The 19,863-nt window shown below is 42.4% G+C and overlaps 1 protein-coding gene across 1 annotated transcript in view; it reads right to left on the bottom strand.

Moving 5' to 3' along the window:
- Positions 1 to 17,542, bottom strand: part of LOC125467423 (cardiac-enriched FHL2-interacting protein) — a 102,493-nt gene extending 84,951 nt beyond the window's left edge. Inside the window, exon 1 of the mRNA XM_048563226.2 lies at positions 17,248 to 17,542. The gene's annotated coding sequence lies outside the window, so the exon portion shown is untranslated. The remainder of the gene's footprint in view (positions 1 to 17,247) is intronic.
- Between the last annotated feature and the right edge of the window lie 2,321 nt (positions 17,543 to 19,863).

Raw genomic sequence — 19,863 nt, 5'->3', positions numbered from 1 at the left:
CCTTCCTCCCACCTCAAGCCGCACCTCCATCTCCTACCTACTAACCTCATCCCACCTCCTTGACCTGTCCGTCTTCCCTGGACTGACCTATCCCCACCCTACCTCCCCACCTATACTCTCCTCTCCACCTATCTTCTTTTCTCTCCATCCTCGGTCCGCCTCCCCTCTCTCCCTATTTATTCCAGAACCCTCGCCCCATCCCCCTCTCTGATGAAGGGTCTATGCCCGAAACGTCAGCTTTTGTGCTCCTGAGATGCTGTTGGGCCTGCTGTGTTCATCCAGCCTCACATTTCATTATCTAACATCCTTAGAAATCTTTTCTGCACCTTCTCAAGTTTATCAACATCTATCCTATTACAGGGAGACAAGAATTATACACAGTATTCCAAAAGTGGCCTCACCAATGTCCTGTACAGCTGCAACATGATGTCCCAATTCCTATATTGAATGCACTGACTAATAAAGGTAAGGGTGCCAAATGCCTTCTTCACCATCCTGTTCAGCAACACTCCCCAGGGCCCTGTCATTTACTGTACAAGTCACACCCTGGTTTGCCTTACCAAAATGCACCACCTCACATTTATCTAAATTAAACTCCAGTCCTCAGCCCATTGGCCCATCTGATCAACATCCCGTTGTACTCTAAAGTAACCTTCTTGACACACAGCATATGGGATCGTGGGTTTCATAAACAGAGCCACCACCACTTGCAGCATGAGGGGAGGCCAATAGGTTTCAATCAGATGAAGGGCATCAGGACCTAAAGATTGCTGAGAGCAGATTAAGAAATGTTTTGTGGAAAATTTGAATACATTCACCCAATATGTTTGCATGTGCTGGTTTAACAAAGATAATAACCTTATTTAAATTAACAAATGAACTGTTCCATTTCGAAATGTGGTCAAGACACAAGTAAATCTAAGCCTTAAATTCAAGGCCCTCACTGAAGTATGGAGTGGGGCTTCTGAGCCTGGGGCATGTCCATTTCTCTTTTAATTTATTTTCTTTTATTTCTCTCTGTCTTTACTCAGTTTTTTTTTCACCTCTTATTTTACTTGCTTCTTGAAGAGCTTAGTCACAGTGATGCCATTGGTAATGGTGGGTAGGCCCAGCACAACCGTGGCAGTTGGTGAGCTGTCCCAGTGGTGGTGGTATTGGAGAGACTTTAGGTTCTCGGCAACTTCTGGATCATCGAGGAAATCTTAGCACCAACTCAAGTCCATTGTGACAGATCATAAAATGTGAGGCTGGATGAACACAGCAGGCCAAGCAGCATCTCAGGAGCACAAAAGCTGACGTTTCGGGCCTAGACCCTTCATCAGAGAGGGGGATGGGGGGAGGGAACTGGAATAAATAGGGAGAGAGGGGGAGGCGGACCGAAGATGGAGAGTAAAGAAGATAGGTGGAGAGAGTGTAGGTGGGGAGGTAGGGAGGGGATAGGTCAGTCCAGGGAAGACGGACAGGTCAAGGAGGTGGGATGAGGTTAGTAGGTAGCTGGGGGTGCGGCTTGAGGTGGGAGGAAGGGATGGGTGAGAGGAAGAACCGGTTAGGGAGGCAGAGACAGGTTGGACTGGTTTTGGGATGCAGTGGGTGGGGGGGGAAGAGCTGGGCTGGTTGTGTGGTGCAGTGGGGGGAGGGGATGAACTGGGCTGGTTTAGGGATGCAGTAGGGGAAGGGGAGATTTTGAAACTGGTGAAGTCCACATTGATACCATATGGCCGCAGGGTTCCCAGGCGGAATATGAGTTGCTGTTCCTGCAACCTTCGGGTGGCATCATTGTGGCAGTGCAGGAGGTGCTGTTCCTGCAACCTTCGGGTTCTTTAAGGAAAGACATTCCACTCCCGCACATCCCAGATGTCCAAGTTCTTTAAGGACCGCAACTTTCCCCCCACGGTGATTGAGAACGCCCTTGACCGCGTCTCCCGCATTTCCCGCGACACATCCCTCACACCCCGCCCCCGCCACAACCGCCCCAAGAGGATCCCCCTCGTTCTCACACACCACCCTACCAACCTCCGGATACAACGCATTATCCTCCGACACTTCCGCCATTTACAATCCGACCCCACCACCCAAGACATTTTTCCATCCCCTCCCCTGTCTGCTTTCCGGAGAGACCACTCTCTCCGTGACTCCCTTGTTCGCTCCACACTGCCCTCCAACCCCACCACACCCGGCACCTTCCCCTGCAACCGCAGGAAATGCTACACTTGTCCCCACACCTCCTCCCTCACCCCCATCCCAGGCCCCAAGATGACATTCCACATGAAGCAGAGGTTCACCTGCACATCTGCCAATGTGGTATACTGCATCCACTGTACCCAGTGCGGCTTCCTCTACATTGGGGAAACCAAGTGGAGGCTTGGGGACCGCTTTGCAGAACACCTCCGCTCAGTTCGCAACAAACAACTGCACCTCCCAGTCGCAAACCATTTCCACTCCCCCTCCCATTCTCTTGATGACATGTCCATCATGGGCCTCCTGGGACTTGCCTCTGAATCAGAAGTAGCTGTATTGGCGGGTTTGGCCTGTAGTGGGCACATAGCGGTGGTGGAGTCGGGTTTGGGGAGTGCAGTGCCTGGCAGCATTGGTGGCATCTGCAGTAGCAAATTAAGATGACTCATGGTGGCTTGGGCATTGGTGGAGGTGAGATGGCACTGAACAGTGGTGGCTTTCACTTCAGCAGGGGTGCAGAGTGAAGGGGACTCACGCCTGACATCCAGGCCAATGGCTCATGATGGAGCAGATAATGAGAAGGGCTGTAAAGTTGGACACTTTTTTAAAATTTTGTTATTCTTGTACTTTATATTTCTATATTTTGGTTTATTTTTAAGATGGTCCTTGAGAATTGTGACAGTGTACAACACTTTAGCAACAAAATACACATGACAACAAATAAATCAAATTAAATCAGGCAGATTTGGTTGTGGGGTAGAATTTGATTTAACTGGATGAGAATATATGACAGGTGAGGGGCCCACTGTTGTCTTGCATCTAACTCGATTTAGTCTGGAGTAGTCCGGTGGGGTGGGGGTGCGAGGTTTCGGCGCAACCTTCTTGCCCCAACACCGGTTCAGTTCCTTCAGTGGGTAATTAATGCCCATGTAAGGAGCCTCATTCCACCAATGATGGTGGGATGTTTGCCATGGGCAAAGCTCACTTAGCAAACCCTGTCAATGATATTTGAAGGCTTCTGGGAACAAAGGGTCACCAGTTAGTGCCTTGGTATCGGGAACGGAAAGATACCCTCTACACTGGCTGCTGAATTTGTCCTCACACCCTCGCCACAACACCCATCCTGAAATTCCCTACCCACCACCACTGACCTGTGGCCTGTGCCCTTTGGCAGCTCTGGGCCTGCAGCTGTACATCACTGGCAGCAGATAGATTAATCCAATCTATACTTGAGAAAGGCACTGAGGGAAAGCCTTACTATGAGAAGTGGTCTTTCTTTTGGGCAGCACCGTGTCTCAGTGGTTAGCACTGTAGCCTCACAGCGCCAGGGACCCGGGTTCGATTCCAGCCTCGGGTGACTGTCTGTGTGGAGTTTGCACATTCTCACCGTGTCTGTGTGGATTTCCTCCGCGTGCTCAGGTTTCCTCTCACAGTCCAAAGATGTGCAGGCTCGGTGGATTGGCCATGCTAAATTTCCCATAGTGCTCAGGGGTGTGTGGGTTATAGGAGGATGGGTCTGGGGTGGGATGCTGCAACAGGTGATGTGGACTTGTTGGGCCGAAGGGCCTGTTTCCACACTGTAGGGAATCTAATCTAATCTAATCTAATCTAACATTAGGCCAATTAAATGTTAATTCTTAATTAGCCGCCTTAGATGGATATAACACTATTTTGATGTTTCTGAATTTCTGAAGAAGGGTCTAGGCCCGAAACATCAGCCTTCCTGCTCCTCAGATGCTGCTTGGCCTGCTGTGTTCATCCAGCTCTACACCTTGTTACCCACTATTTTGATGTGAGCAGGTTAGGTCTCCTTGGTCTCTTGGTCAATCCTTATCCCACAATTGAAAAACAGGTTATCAGCTATTATCGTGTGAATGCTTGGTGAGCTTGCTGTGTTCAAATTGTTTGCTGCATTTCCAACATTACAGTAGTGACTATGTAAATATTTCTTTGTTAGCACAGAACTTGTCTTACCAAAAAAGATCTACTTTATCAAAGCTTTTCATTTTGCACTTATCAGGACAATTCGCAAAAATACCAATTCAAGGAGAAAACCAACATTCGTACATAATGTTATCTATTTGTATGATTGGTAGGCATTTATTTTGGCTTTATGGTCGCTGCTAAACAACTCAACAAAATAGGTTTCAATCATTCACAGGTTCATCTCCTAGGGCAATGGCCTGACCAATCAGAGTTAACTCACCTGAATAAAACTAAAACAATGCCTGGCAGTTAACGGTCAATCAGCATTTATGGGTGCATTATCCAAAGCAATTCCTTTACTAATCAGAGGACAAGTGTAAACCAATCAGGACTATTTCCTCATATTATAAATGTTGCTGTTCCCCTTGTATTGGTATTCTTGCAAATTATCCTGACAAGTACAAGAGAAAAAGCTTTGTGAAATGTGTTTTTTTTTAATTTTGGCAATACAAGTATAATTCAAAAGGTATTTAATTCATTGTAAATCACTTTGGGACTTCCTGAGATTGTGACAGATGCTGTTTAAATGTATTTTGTTTTATTTTTCGTAATATATTACTTGAATAGAACGTCAAAAATTGGTTCCAATCCTATTTTCTGCACTAAAATAATTTGCATTCCTGATGGTATATGCTTGTGTCCTGATGGGACTGTTGCTGCAGTTTCCAGAACTCAAATCATATTCCTGTTGTCTTTTGTAATTAATATGTGATCTTTGCTAATGCTATAATGAGAGATTCACAACACCAGATAGTCAACACATTATAATCTGTTGAGCAAAAGTGCATTGCTTTCGTTCTATTCCTCACAATTTAGCTGAATGTCAACTTTATAGAAAAAGCAAGCTACAGACTGTTCATCACTAAACTGTACAATCTATTAATGGATGTAATCTTTTTTCAACAGTATATTTTTAGAACAAGCAGTAAAACCGTTGGAATATCAATTAATACCAATCTGTGCTTTTGAAATACATATTCATCAACTGAGTGCCAAAGTGGATCAGAAGCTTTTAACTGATTTTTTCAGATAAATAAGACAATCAGTGGAAACTTATATATCCAAACAGATTTTGGGAAGTGCTGATTGCTCAATGTTGCTCAGTTTTCAGTAGAGACAGAAGAACTCCTTTAAGGTCAGAATCAAATGCCACCATTTCATATTTTGCCCACAATATTATGTTATCATCCCATCAAAAGGTCTAAGCCTGGTTTTCAAAGGTTGTTTTTATTTTCTTTTATTCATTCACAGGATGAGGGCTTCGCTGGCAAGTCAGCATTTATTGCCCATCCCTAATTGCCTTGAGGGCAGTTAAGAGCCAACCACATTGCTGTGAACCTGGAGTCACATGTAGGCTAGACCAGGTAAGGATTGCAGTTTCCTTCCCTAAAGGACATTAGTGAGCCAGTTGGTTGTTCCCTCAGTTCTACTTAATTTGGATGAGGAATTGAAGTCCCTGGCGGCAACGAGTGATGGGTTGAAATAGACAATATGGTCTCTTCAATTGGTGCCCAAAGATGTCTGTTCAAAGACTGTCATCGATAATGGTGACTTGATGGCTTTTTCCACTTCTTTCTCACTGTGCGATCAGACCATAGGAATGTGAAACAATTGCTCTCTTGTCTGGACAGCTCAGGTGAGGTTTAGTTTTACATTCTTGCTATAATTTCCCAAACTAATCGCTGTCTGCTGCTCACCACCATGCCATTAAAAAAATGATATACCATGCAAGATTATGGGTTCACTGGCACACAGGAAGGTGTGGAGAAAGATTATGTTACCATAGATCATAGTAAATAGGAGCAGAAATAGGTCATTCATCTCATCGAGACCGCTCCATCATCAATAAGATCATAAGTGATCCAGTTGTGACCCTAATTCCACTTTCCTGCCTCTATACCTTATTTATCAATTGACTATTCTCAGAAAATCAAACATCCTTTCACCAATCTTTCAACTATTCATTCAACTCTGATCTTCTATCCTTCCTGTCAATCTGTTCATGGCATGACTAGTAATCTGGAGGTTACACTGTTTATGGTTTAGCCCTCACTACTCACACTTACTCAGCAGAACCTATGGTGTAGTACTACTTATGTTGTTGGAATCCACATACACCAGGACAATTGGACACTTTCCCTTTCATTCTAATGTCCTTTCCAGTCTTGAGTCGATGTTCTTAAACCCCAGCATTGGGCAGCCAACACATTTTGAAGAAGGGTCTCGACCCAAAATATCTGCCTTCCTGCTCCTCTGATGCTGCTTGGCCTGCTGTGTTCATCCAGCTCTACACCTTGTTATTCTCACATTCTTCAGGACTCTCATTTTCAGCTACAGATAACCATATCTACTGCCCCCAAATTCAAGTGCATTCTTTTAACTCCACCACTTGAATAGCTCTCTACATTGTAGTGTTGCAATCAGTTTTCTCATCCTTCCTACAGCCCCTGCTCTCCTCCACCCAGGCTGCAAGAATCTCAAACCTATTGGACAATTACAAAGACTTAGCCTTCTCCATTGCTACCTTCTGGCAACCTATATTTGCCCTTCTTACAGTCACATACTCCAGCCCCTGACCATGAAACAAATCTGACGTGCCCAACTGGGTAGTGTGATTGCCTCCTAGGACAACATTTCCAGATGATGTGCTCCTTACCTGATGCATAACAGTGTCCAAAGTTCTGACTCCAACTCAACAAGTCTGAGCTGATATTCAGCCATGAGCTGCAGTCACTTCCTGAAAATGTGGTTGATGGGAATTTTACTGTTGTTCACTAGGTCCCATATACTAAGCTGCAACACATCACCTACCTTACCACCTTTTACTTGGTTACATTAGATTTCAATTTTGGATTATCACTCCATGATTATCTAAAGTTGTAGCATGCATGTAAAGTCACACAATAAATTTAACACAACACTAGTATTTCCCCAGTATCACTTTAACGACATTTGGAAAGAGGAGAAGCTTACAACTCAACCACCTCTCTGTTGATATGCAGGCAGAAATTGGGACAAATTTTGGGACTGAGAATTAAGATCATAAGACCATAATTACATTGTATCCAGTCATTTCAAGGACAGAATTCTCAAAATGTAGGCTTCAATGACCTGGTATATGTTTATTACTTGTTCCTACTTATTCTGAGATGTTGGTGATCCAGTGACTTTCTTCTTGAACTGCTGCAGTAATGTCTGCGAATTTTGAAAAATCAAAATCAATGCATCAGGCTGGGAGTAAATGTTGACAAACTTCTCATGCCTGAGGACATGTATCCTAGAATTTTAAAAGAGGTCACCACAGAGCTAATGGATGCACTGGCTTTCATCTTCCAGAATTCTCTTGAAGACCTGCTCTTTAAATAAAGATGAGGAGAGAAAATTGAGAATTTTTAGTCAATTAGTCAGACATCAGTATTTTGGTAAGTGCTGCAATCTAACTTTGGTTGTGCGGTGAGTGGGTACTGTTGCCTTTTTGGCTGGTTTGCAAAGTGGCGTGATGCCAACTGTGTGGGTTCAATTCCTACACTATTTGAGGTTACCATGAATGTCCTGCCTTTCTAACCTTGGCCCTGCCTAAGGTTTGGTGACCTTTCAGGTTAAATTCACTGCCTGCTTTTTCTCTCTCCCTCTCTCTCTCTGTCGTGGGAGAAATGTTCTTTCCAGCCTTGGATGCTTTACCTTTGACAAATATGGTAAAGTGCAAAGTCAACAAACTTTTATGACAAGGAAACTGTGGTTGGCAAATCTCTCAAAAACTTCTTTTTGAGGTTTTTAGCAGCAAGGTAGAAAAGTGAGTGTGGTGTATTTCCAAAAAAACGTTTACTGAGAGTTTAGTGTGCGAATTTAGGCCTGAGGAATTTGTGTGCATAAAAGATTGTTTTCTGCTCATTGAACAGAAATTAGGAATAAATAGGTCATTTGGGAGTTGACTAGAAGCAACAAGTGGGGCACCAGAACTTACCCCATCTTTGAAAATTTATCTTTTGACTCATCTGAGTTGTTCTAGATTTTTGAACATGATAAGCACAGGAAGAGTGAAAGAGTGATAATTAAATGCTAAACAAGACACCATCAGATTATAGGTAGATACAGCGAAAAAATATCAGACCATAATTCATACAATACAGGAGCAGAACTAGGCCATTTGGCTCATCAAGTCTGCTCAATTATTCAATCATGGCTGATTTGCTTCTCAACGCCATTCTCCTGTCTTCTCCACTTAAGCCTTGATCGCTTCCCAATCAAGAACCTATCTATCTGTCTTAAATGCACTCAATGACTTGGCATCCACAGCCCTCTGCGGCAATGTGTTTCATAGATTCAACACCCTCTGACAGAAGAAATTTCTCCTCGTCTCAGTTCTAAAGGGTCGCCCCTTCACTCTGAGGTTCTGCCCTCAAGTCTCTCCTACGAGTGGAAACATCTTCTCCATGTTCATTCTCTCCAGGCCTCTAGGTATTCTGTAAGTTTCAACCAGATTCCCTTTCATCCCAGAGTCTTCAACTGCTCCACAGTTGACAAACCCTTCGTCCCTGGAATCATTCTTCTGAACCTCGTCTGGACCCCCTCCGATGTCAGGACATCCTTCTTTAGAAATGTGATGCAAACTGCTCACTATATTCCAATTGCAGTCTAACCAGAGTCTTATACAGCCTGAGCAGTACACATGAGATAATGGGAACTGCAGATGCTGGAGAATCCAAGACAACAAAATGTGAGGCTGGATGAACACAGCAGGCCAAGCAGCATCTCAGGAGCACAAAAGCTGATGTTTCGGGCCTAGACCCTTCATCAGAGAGGGGGATGCGGTGAGGGTTCTGGAATAAATAGGGAGAGAGGGGGAGACGGACCGAGGATGGAGAGAAAAGAAGATAGGTGGAGACAGTATAGGTGGGGACGTAGGGAGGGGATAGGTCAGTCCAGGGAAGACTCCCTGGACTCCAGGGAAGTCTTCCCTGGACTGACCTATCCCCTCCCTACCTCCCCACCTATACTGTCTCCACCTATCTTCTTTTCTCTCCATCCTCGGTCCGTCTCCCCCTCTCTCCCTATTTATTCCAGAACCCTCACCCCATGCCCCTCTCTGATGAAGGGTCTAGGCCCGAAACGTCAGCTTTTGTGCTCCTGAGATGCTGCTTGGCCTGCTGTGTTCATCCAGCCTCACATTTTGTTGTCTAAGCAGTACACATCTCTGCTCTTGTATACTAGCTCTCTTAAATTGGATGCCAACATTGCACTTGTCTTCCTAAGTGCTAACTGAACCTGCAGGTTAACCTTAAGAGAATCCTGAACTAAGACTACTAAATCCCTTTTGTGCTGTAGGTTTCTGAAGCCTTTTCCAATTTAGAAAAGAGTCTACACTACCAAGGTGATAAAACCTCACAAGTTTATCCTGCTGTGTTTTCAAAAAATAAAAATTGAATCTATTTCATGATAATAATCAACGTTCTGAAATAAAACTCACCACACTGCAATAGCTTTCTCACTCTGGTGCATACTGTGTGATGGCATCTTCAGAAATACGTCAACCAGCATTGGCTACAGGGCCTGCTGGAGCTAGCACTCAATGTTAAGTTTAAAATTGCAAAGAAGAGTGGAGAAAAATGAGCAAAGGAAAAGACTCCGCAAAAAATGGGAATTGGATATAGAAAGAATTGATCGATCCCAACAGTTTGGAATAAGACATATGGATTTTGATTTACATGTAGGCAAGTAAATGATGTTTTAACATTTTGTTGAACAAGGTAACAAGCTTAAGTAAGTTTATATACCTGAGATCTCCCATGGAATTTCACATAAATGTAAGATCATGTATAACTTTAGTGGGAAGTGGAGAAAAGAAATACAGAATTACAGTTGACCAGAATACCATATTTTTGATTTTCATTCATAATTCCTATGCTTGGTTTTGTAATGGGATCTTAACAAACTGTCTCAATTAGTAACACCCTTACCTCTGGGGTTCTAAGTTCTTGAAAGTGGAGTCGCAGGTTGACATGATAGCAAGGAATGCGTTTGGTATACTTGCCTTTATTGGTCAGTGCATTGAGTATAGGATTTGGGAGGTCATGCTGTGGCTGTTCAGAACATGGGTTAGGCCACTTTTGGAATACTGCATTCAATTCTCATCTCTCTGCTATTAGAAAAATATTGTGAAACTTGAAAGGATTTAGTAAAGGTTTACAAGGATGGCGCTGGGGTTGGAGGGTTTGAGCTATTGGGAGAGGCTGAATTAGGCTGGGGCTATTTTCCTTGGATCATCAGAGGTGACAATATTAGAAGTTTGTAAAATCATGAGGAACATGGATAGGGTGAATAGCCAAAGTCTTTTCCCTAGGGTAGGGGAGTCCAAAACGAGAGGGCATAGGTTTAAGGTGAGAAGGGAAAGGGTTAAAAGTGCCCTAAGGGACAATATTTTCACATAGAGGATGGTGCGTGTATAGAATGAGCTGCTAGAGGAGGTGGTAGAGTTTGGTACAATTACAATATCTGGATGGGTACATGATTAGGAAGGGTTTAGAGGGATATGGACCAAATACTGGCAAATGGGACTAAATTAATTTAGGATGTCTGGCGGCATGGACAAGTTGGACTGAAAGATCTGCTTCCATGCTGTACATTTCTCTGACTTTATAGCCCACTCCAGAGCTTGACTGCGAATGTATTTTGATTGAGATGTTTAAAGCTTGGCCCCATGCTTGAACAGCACTGAATAGATCCATGGCATTACCTTGAAGAAAAGCAGGAGAGCTCTCTCTCTGGTGTCCTGACCAATAATTTTACTCTCACACCGTTTCACAGAACAGATTACGTTGTCATTATAAAAGTTGTATTTTTTGGGATCTTGCTAAGCACATTACTGCCTGTTCTGTTTCCTAGACTACAACAATGACTACATTTCAAAAAGTACTGCACTTGCTGTAAAACGTGCTCAGACATCATGCAACTGCGAAAAGTGCTGCATAAATACAAACGCTTCCTTTTCTTTAACCTCCTCATGGTGGCTATACATGTCTTTACTGCACTTTTATCATAAGGAGAAAGGGATTTCACAGTGATACATGATACAATGGAAGAAGTGAATTTAGCTAAGCCTTGAGCTAAAACAAATTGCTGGAAAAGCTCAGCAGGTCTGCAAGCATCTGTGGACAGAAGTCAGAAGGTAAAGTTTGAGTCCAGTGACCCATCCTCAGAACCCTACCAGCAATTTCTGATTTACAGCATCTGCAGCTCTTTTGGTTTTTATTTAGCACAGTCTCATCTCCCTTCCTGTGTGCATTTCTGTCCTGATCTAGGTATAAACAAACACACAGACAACCCAAAGATCATGAAGTAGGAATTATTTGCTCCACTGGCATCCAGTCATTAAAAGCATGGGAAACACGGTTTTTACATCAAATGAAGCCTGTTATTTACATCAGGTTGAGGAAATTCTTTGTCTGCCTGATCCTTCTGAATCAAGTTCTCCTTCCCCCCAAACACGCATTTTCCTCCAACAGGCAAGTGTTCAAATGCTGTCTCTAGGCTCCCTCACTTTCGCCACCTGTAGTTGGAGGCTCCACTATACTTGGCCTTGTGACACAAAATTGAATGGACTGATGGAGGGCAGGTTAATTATAATAATTATAAAAAAATCTTTCTTTTTGTTGCTTGCTAAGTTCCCTTTGACATTCCACTAGTCAGTCATGCAACTTCCTGTTCAGCAACATTTGATTATTCTGTGTGCTGATTGTCAGGAAAATCACCAATACCAGACCCATGGTAAAACACATATTTACCAAAGAAAAGTCAGCAAAAGGCTGCACCAGCCATTATATAACTGGGTGCCTTTATTCCAAGGTGTTAGGCATGAACGTTTGGATTGATATAAACATTATGTTCAGAAATGGGTTAGGAAGTCAATCTCCGAGAGCACTCCACCAGGGAAATCACGTAGAGATTAATTTCCCTTCGAAACGATCAGAACAATGGAAATCTCCGACTGAGATATCGTCTCATTTGACTGTTTCCCCCTCCCCAACCAAACACAGTGTGATCAGAGAAAGTAATTCTTTGTGTTTGTAAATGTAAAGCACTAACAAAAGAAGCATCACGAAAGCTGATCATTGATTAGCACTATAAATACTAATTTTGCAAAAATAACATGAACAAACAAAATTTCTGACAATTCCCTGCACCACTCCTGAGTCTGTTGCATCTGGGAAGTCAGGTTCAAATTGATGCCTTCACTTAACTGCATGATAAGCATATGAGTAAAGGCGAAGCTTCTATGTTATAGTCCCTACTTCTGGCCCAGCACCAAGTCCATTTGCTCCAGAGTTGTGTAATAACATCTCTGAACAGTTTTTTTTTCAGAAAATGTTAACAAGTTACGCATGTGCTCCACAAATAGGTTCTTTAGGATTGGAGGAAGGCAGGAATTGTCAATTCTTGTTTTGTGTCTGTTAAATAATACTCTGCCTGATGCGGTTTCATGCAAGGTCACAACAGAAGAGATGACAATAGTATTCAGCAACAGAAGCATCTTCATTATTATCATTCCAACAATGTCACGGTCAAGAGAAAGGTTGATCACCAATTCTCCTGTAAACTTTTCAATGTCTGAAGGTGAGAGGAAGCTCTGGAAATATCCTGCATTTGTATCTTGAGCTTGAAGCCTCACTTGTAATTTCTTGCATGATTCTGCCACTTCCGGCTCGATTATGAAATTTTGTTACAATGGCAAGATAATACAGTTGTAATAGCTAGTCACCAACTGAGCACAAACATCTGGCTCATCAAAATTATTTTAAATGGAATTACACATTGGGTGAATGTAAACATCAGTGCAAATGACACTTAACGCTCTGCATTTTCTCAGCCCTACTTTCCCATCCCTTCCCATAGCAATCCTTTCCAAGTGAACCATTGATGAGAGGTAAAATGTTATTCATGCAATAGTAAGATTACATGGAATATACTCTATTATACATAATGATACAGTAGTCATTGGTGGTGTTCACATAGAATTGGCATCATATACCCACTTAGCAATGGGACCAACCATGTGCCCAATCTGTAGAAAAGCTGCTCCCAACTTGACAGGAGTCCCAATATTTCCCCCAATACTCCACCATGACTAAACTGACCTCAGTATTTCAGATCTGAACTGACACCTAAGACTCTGATCCACACCACACAACTGAGTCCTCAACTTCCTAACCAGCAGATCACAATCAGTAAGGATAGGCAGTAACATCTCCTTCATGATATTCCTCAAAACTGATACCCTGCAATGCTACTTACTCAGACCCTTACTTTTCTCCTTACGCACTCATGACTGTGTGGGCAAATTCTGCTCCAACCCCATTTACAAATTTGCTGATGGCACCACTGTAATGGGTCAGATCTTAAACAACAAGACAGAAGGTTTGTGGCATGATATGTAAAGACAACCATCTCTCCCTGAGTGTGAACAATATAAAGGAAGCAGAGTGGAGGACATCAATGGTGCTGAGGTTGAAATGATTGTGAACTTCAAGTCCTTATGAGTAAATATAACCAACAATCGGTCTTGGTCCATCCACATCAATGCTATAGTCAAGAAAACACACCCACTGATGGCTCTATTTCCTCAGGGAGGATAAGGAAATTTGGTATGTCTGCAATGACACTTGCCACTTTTTATAGATGCACCATAGGAAGCATCCTATCTGTTTGCACCACAGTTTAGTATGGTAACTGCTCTGCCCAAGACCACAGGAAATATAGAGAGTTGTGAGCACAGCCCAGTCCATAGAAAAAAATCAGCCTTCAATATATTGCTTGTCTACACTTCCTGCTGCCTCAGGAAAGCAGCCAACATAATCAAAGTTCCCTTTCACCCTGGTTATATTCTCTTCCAACTGGCAGAAGATATAAAAGTTTGAAAACACCTGGAAACAGATTCAAGGGCAGCTTCTTCCCCGTTATTATCAGACTTTTGAATGCACCTCTCGTGCACTAGAGGTCTTTGCACCTTCTCTGTAGCTGTAACACTATCTCCTTCATTTTGCAGTATTACCGTGATGAGCTTATGTAAAGTATGATTTGCCTGGATAGCATGCAAAATAACACACTGTGCACTGTAGCTCGCTGCATGTCACAATAATAAATCAAATATCAATGGAGTAGGGGGTACAAAGTTTAAGTCTTTGCTTGGATAATCTGTGGTGGCATGACTATAGTACTCAAACATCTCTGCATGAAAGCCATCCAGTGTATGTGAAACACTTGGAACCCGTTTCTCAGCTGTTTAAAAATACTGGTCTTCCTCTTTCTTCTATTATATTAGACTGTGTAATTTTTAAAATATTGTCTATTGTGGCTCAGTGGTCAGAACTGTGCCCTCACAGCACCAAGGACCCAGATTCGATTCCATCCTTGGTTGTCTGTGTGGAGTTTGCACATTTTTCCTGTGTGTTTCCTCTGGGTGCTCCGGTTTCCTCCCTCAGTCCAAAGATGTTTGCAGGTTAGGTGGATTGGCCATGCTAAATTGCCCATTGTGTTCAGGGATGTGTTGGTTAGGTGGATTAACCATAGGAAATGCAGCGTTGCAGGGATAGGATGGTTGGGTGTGTGTTTGGGCGGGATGCACTTTGGCGGGTTAGTGTGGATTTGCTGGGCCGAATGCTTCAACACTGTAGGGATTCTATGATTTTAATTGAATAAGAATACAAATACGTCCCTCAGTGTATTCCTGAGATGTAGGGACAATGAAACATTTCACGCCGAATGCCTATTCTCAACTGGGATATAGCAGTTGATTTCAATTTGCCTGCCTCAAGCTTGCTTTAGAATTAGACATTTCTAAGAGTATTTTTGTTCTAGAAATGCCAACACCAATGGTAAGGCCTATAGCATTTGTTGCTCATCTCTAGTTGCCTGTGAATATGTGGTGGGGAGCCACCTACAACAGACTCACATGTTAGGACATTTCAGAGGGAAGTTATGAGTCAATCACATTGTTGTGGACGTGTGAGGTTACGTAGATCTGGCCATGAATGAAAGGCAGAATGATACATTGTAGGTTAGCATGAGGTAATGAGAAATTTGTTGATAGGAGATGAGGTGGCTTTAACAGCCAATTTGGGCCTAGCTCTGCACAAAGTCAGGATGGCTTCATCATGCATTCTCTACAGGGTTTAAACAAGTCTACGCGTGTGTGTGGGGTGGGTTGCACATGTGTGCCTATCTGTCTCTGTGTGTGGCTTTGTGTCTGAAATCACTAAATTAGAACAACCTGTTTACATTTAGCTGACTGGGGAAGAAACAATGAGGATCGATTGTAAAATACTTAAGCAAGCTCCACGTTACTTAAACAACGAAAGGTTACTGCTGGTCAATCCAGTGAAAATGTTAAGATGCTAACATTATTTTTTACTAATCTCACAGGACAAAATCACTCTGCAACCTGTTACCCTTTGATTTCATTCATGGAAGATTACAGACCTCTGGGGAGATTTAGCAAGCAATTGTAGAAACCTTTCAGCAACTACTTTGTCACATTACTGCATTTGCTAACAGCAGTGTTCAGCTACCTATCTCTGGGTAATGTTAACAGACCAATTCTTAGTTTTTATATCTGCCACACTGAAAATGTTAGCTTCCATTATATTTACCTGCAAGGAATTAACTGAATGAAAATTAGTAGCTTATTTTAAACTTTTAATGCAACTATGGCCAAAATGGATGGATGCAGAATACACAAATGAGGTTACAAACTAAATCTGGAAGTTTGACAAATAAGTAAAACCAGGCAAATCAACCTTCAGAAACTAGACAGGTTCAGCTCGACATTCAGCCCTTTATTGCTCATGAAGCATTTGGAGATGCTTCCAAGGCATTGATGAGATTCCAATGTTTTCATCATTTACAATGTGCCAGTAGGTATAATTTTTAAAGAGGTGTCTCAATTTTCCATTTCCCAATATTACAACAAACATTTGAATTTTCTAGATGGCACTCAGATATGGCAAACATGCAGACTTCAAAGTTAGATACTTATTCTGAATTCTCAATGGAAGGACATCAAATGTCTGCTTCAGGGGTAGTCAAAACTAATCTATATTCTATCTTCAATCCCGAAGAAGTGACATTGCCAATGATGAAAAGTGGCCTTGAAAGTTTAGCCTCTTCATTTTTCAAGTACTGAGTGAACTATAGTATAATTTCAGCATTTTTGCTGTGGGAAATCATAGTCAACTACAAGTCCTTAGAATGCACTTTCATTGATAAATGTAACAGCACATAATATTAAAGTTCACATCGAATACCAGCCTTGTACGAGTCACAAAAGAACTGGACACGTATGATTAAAAAACAAAGAACCGCAGATGCTGGAAGTCTAAAAAGAACAGAAATTGGTGGACAAACTCAACAGGTCTGTTAGCAAAGGGAGGTTGCAGTTTTCTCTGCTATTTTAGACATATGTTACTTTCTGTCCTTTCTTAATTCCTATCATATCCTCTCAGAACAGCAGAGGCAGGATTGTTGAATTATTCTTAGAGAGGCGTTCACAAGATTCTTGTTTGAAAAAACATGTCAATAGGTATGAGGGATAGACAGAAAGCAGAGGCCATAATCAGATCAGGCATGATCACTTTGAATGGCATGGCAGGCTCAAGGGGTGAGCTGGCCTGTCCCTGCTCCTAATTCATACAATTGCATGTATATTCCTGTACTTTTGCGCATTAAGCATATTAAAGCAGCTGGCAGTTTTAACTGTGGTTTGATGCTGTCATTTATACATTAACACACAGTTTTGCATAATTGCTACATTAAGTGTCTCACTCCAGTGAAGTTATAAGAGATGTAGTAATTGTATGATTTATTGTCCTTCAACAGCAAGGAATGCAGTACAATATGATTGTATCAAGAAAACACCTACAATACTTCTTCCATAAAGCAGCTAGTTCTTCATATCTGCAACACACCACAATCAATCTAATACAATATTAATTTTAACATTACCAACCTCTTTCTCGCTATCTACTTCTGACATCATTGGTATGCCCACTGCAGGCTTGAGAAACAGTCATTGTTGGAAGCTTGTTTGTGACTGACCTGAAATACACAATGAAATTCCACGACGTGGTTCCTGACTGATCAAGCGTGACATCAGGGCAGCACTCGAAAGGATTTCGCTTTACCTTATTCACAAGCTGAAACAGAAGAGCTAAGTGTTTGATCAGTTACAGCACTTGATTGGGATTTGTTGCAGCCAGACTAGCTCTCCTATTATTACTCTATGGTTGCTGTGATCCAGATAGCGTTCTGTTACATCAATCCTACGGGGATAGAGCAAAGGGCAGTTGCTTCATTTGAAGAAAGATTGCCAGAGAGTCGGGGAGGGATGAGTTCTAATTAATATCTTCAGAAATCTGGTAAGCGTTTTGGAGTCAGTTCCTACTGGCTTTGAACTAAAATCAGGTACTTTCTTTTTCAATTCCTGACTGTAAATTCACTAGATTAAAAATGCAGCGTCAAATGCATTTACTGCTGATTTAAGTGATACTGTTGGCTCCAAATTGCTCTGCAACCATCCAATGGATATCTGTTGGCACAAATATGCAATTCCCTGCTCACTGATTCCAAATACTGATTAGCTTCTCATGCTAGGAAATAGAACAATGTCAAACATCAGCATGGTGTGAGTTGATGTTCGGAGAGATGGACTGTCTTGCAAATTTTTAAATAGCTCTCAGTCTCATGGAACTGAGCCACTGAAGTACAATGACATCAATAGCTTAACTTGGCCTCACTTAACAGGATGATGCTGTAGTTAACATGTCTCTGGACTCCAGTCCATTCCAATCCACCCACTGATGGTGTCACACTTTGCACAAGTTGACAGTAAATATTTCTCAGCATCAGTAAACAAGCAGAACACAGACCCCACACAGACTGGAGTTCACTTCCATTACCCAGTGTCAAGATCGCAACAGTGGCTGGATATTCTGATGTTGCAGTTTCTGACATATGCATTATCTAGTCCACACCTGAAAAAGGACACTAATAAGATAACCACCAGGGAGATATATTTTACAGGAAGTGGTGGTGTGATGGTAATTTCATTGGATTAATAAACCAGAGACCCCTCAGGCTTATGTTCTAGGGGCATCAGTTCAAAACCTTCTCTGGCAGCTGGTCGATTTGAATTCAATAAAAGAAAGTTTGAATTAAAACCTAGTCTAATGGGGACTTGCTAATCACCATTAACTGTCATTTTAAAAAAACTAGGTCTCTAATGTCCTTTCGGGAAAAAGCCCACAAGCATTTCTACCTAAAAGGACAAGGTCAGCAGAACAATGGGAATACTATCACCTACCAGCTTCTGTCCAAGCCATTCATTATCCTGACTTGGAAACACAACACCGCTCCTTCAATTGTTGCTGTATCAAAATCCTAGAATTACCTCCCTAAGGGCATTGTGGGTCAGACTACAGCACGTGGACTGCAAGCTCAGGAAGGAAGCTCACCACCACATTCTCAAGGGGAAACTAGGGACAGGAAATGCTGGCACAGCTAGTTGATTCACATCCCACAAGTGAAAAAAAAATCAGCCTTTCATATCAGGTCTGGTTTACATATGACTCCAGACCCTCAGTAATGTGGTTGATCTAGCAAGCCAATCAAATTCTAAAGAAAAAAATCAGATGGACCACCAGCATTGCCCTAAGCACTGGAAACCTCAACAAAACACAGCCCCATTGACCCTTTAAAGTCCTCCCTTCCGGGAATTGTGTCAAAATTTCCAGAGTCCACCATTAACTCATCAAGCAACAGCCTGACATAGTCATACATAGGCAAATCATACCTTACAGACAATGTCCCAGACACAACTATCATCATCTCTCAGAGTTCAGTGTTACACTGTCACAAGGGAGTTGCCTTGGGACATCTGAACATTGACTTCAGCCATCATGACATCTCAGGTTAAAAATTGGGAAGCAGGTCTCTTGTTTATTACCACCGAGCATCACAACCTGCACCTCAGCTGAGGAATCAGTTCTCGTCCTGGAGCACTGTGTCCAGTACTGGTCACCCTGTTATATGAAGGACATTGTTGAGCTAGAGGGGGCTCAGAAGAGATTGACCAGGATGTTGCCAGGTATAGAAGGTTTGAGTTATAAAGGAAGGCTGGGACTTTTTTCCCGGAGCATAGGAGGTTGAGAGATGACCTTACAGAAGTTTGGGAGGTCAGTGGGGGTATAGATTGGGTCAATGGTAGGTGTCTTTTCCCTAGGGTGGGGGATTTCAAGACTAGGGGCCACATTTGTAAGGTGAGAGGAGACAGATTTAAAAAAAGACATGAGGGGTAAAATTTTTTTACACAGAGGGTGGTTTCCGTGTGCAATGAGCTTCCTGAGGACTAGTGGATGCAGACAAAGTTACAACATTTAAAGGGCATTTAGATAAATGCATGAATAGGAAAGGTTTGGAAGGAAATTGGCCAGGAGCAGGCAGGTGGGATTAGTTTAGTTTGGGGTTATGTTCAGTATGGACTGGTTGGACTGAAGGGTCTGTTTCCGTACTATGTGATACCATGACTCTATGATTAGGAGGCAGCATTGAGGGTGGCAAGGGTATAGGACGGACTCTGGTTAGGGACTTCATTATCTACAATGGCTCACTAACTGCACTATGACTGAGCTGGTCAAATGCAAAAAAGACATTGCT

Source organism: Stegostoma tigrinum, chromosome 37 (assembly GCF_030684315.1).
Source record: "Stegostoma tigrinum isolate sSteTig4 chromosome 37, sSteTig4.hap1, whole genome shotgun sequence".
Taxonomy (NCBI): Eukaryota; Metazoa; Chordata; class Chondrichthyes; order Orectolobiformes; family Stegostomatidae; genus Stegostoma; species Stegostoma tigrinum.
Note: the sequence above shows the minus strand (reverse complement) of the source record. Positions and strands in the feature narration are given on the sequence as shown.